This window comes from Python bivittatus, unplaced genomic scaffold (genome assembly GCF_059951505.1).
Source record: "Python bivittatus isolate LINGU-HERP-01145 unplaced genomic scaffold, Pbiv_v1 ctg000330_np1212, whole genome shotgun sequence".
Classification (NCBI taxonomy): domain Eukaryota; kingdom Metazoa; phylum Chordata; class Lepidosauria; order Squamata; family Pythonidae; genus Python; species Python bivittatus.
The window spans coordinates 26,279,398-26,280,789 of NW_028277058.1; the positions used below are offsets into that span (position 1 = coordinate 26,279,398).

General features: G+C 50.9%; 1 pseudogene; it reads left to right on the plus strand.

Moving 5' to 3' along the window:
* Positions 1–546: 546 nt before the first annotated feature.
* On the plus strand, positions 547–1,145 carry LOC103065360 (cyclin-dependent kinase 2-associated protein 1 pseudogene; annotated as a pseudogene).
* Positions 1,146–1,392: the final 247 nt, after the last annotated feature.

Consider the following 1,392-nt stretch of genomic DNA (forward strand, 5'->3'; position numbering starts at 1 on the left):
AATTAAAAAGTAAAGAAAAATGATTTGCAAACTGTAGGAAGGAAGCTCAAGAACCTAGTAGTATAGGTAGTATTCTCATTAATCCTTCCAGTCCATAGAAAAGGACTTATAAGGGAATTTATTTATTTATTTAAATTTCAAGACCTCCCAACTGCTTGATGACTCTGGGTAGCTTACAAATTTTTTTTTAAAAAAAGGCATATAAAAAGGAGAAAACTCCTGATCTTAATTTTAACACAACTAAATTATCTGGAAGGGGCTATACAACCACTTTAACCCAAGACCTGAGAGAACAATCCATAATCAGAAGTCCAGAAATTAACTTCTCAGTTGAAAAGTGGCAAAGTCCCAGGTAAATATATGATTTTGCCAAAATTATTGAAAATAAAATCTGATTGGTGGTCCTCTTCCTCCTCTTCCTCCTCCTCCTCCGGAGTCTTCTCTTCCTCCGCCTTCTCCGCCCGTCCCTCCCCGCGAACGAAGGAGCCGAAAGCGGGGGGCGATCCGTCGCCGATAGACGGAGAGATCGATGGATGGATGGATGGATGGATGGATGGACGGCTTTTTCCGCGAGTGACGCGGCCATATTCGCCCAGGTCCCCGGCAGCCGCCCGCCCCCGACTCCGGGGCCGGCCGCCGCCGCCTCGGCCGCCGCGGAAGGCAGCCAGCAGGCAAAGGAGGCGCGGCGGCGCGGACCCCGCCGGGCATTTCGCCGCCCGCCCCGGCCCATGTCGCTGCCCGCGCCGGCATGTCCTACAAGCCCAACTTGATCGCGCCCATCGCGGCGCCCATCGGCCAAGCTCATTCTCCTTCTACAAGCATGGCAGGCTCGGGGCAGTACAGGCACCTGATTAACGATTATGGGCCCCCATCTCTAGGCTACACGCAGGGAGTGCAGCAGGGGACCGGCAGCAGTCAAGTCCCCCAGAGCAAATATGCAGAACTTCTGGCCATCATAAAAGAATTAGGGAAAGAAATTAGGCCCACGTATGCCGGAAGCAAAAGTGCAATGGAAAGGCTAAAACGAGGTATCATTCAAGCAAGAGGATTGGTCCGGGAGTGTTTAGCAGAGACTGAGAGAAATGCAAGATTTTAATCTCCATCTCTTTTTCACTGCCCCCCCCCCCCGCCTCCAAGAGACCCCAGCTCCCTTGGAAAGTATGGAAACATTCAGACCAACCTGTTAAACTGACTATTCCGTTTTTCCTCTTCCAGCCTTGGACACTGCTCTTCTCAAGAACAGGTCTGTGCCCAAGGGGCTGTGTGTCCAGTAGAATTTCTGGATGCCAACCCCATTTCCCTTCCTCCCATTCAGACACTTCCTTCTGTCATTTCACAAACTGCTGCAGAAACTCCCTCCATTTCAGCAGGCCGGCATTCCTGAACACAGAG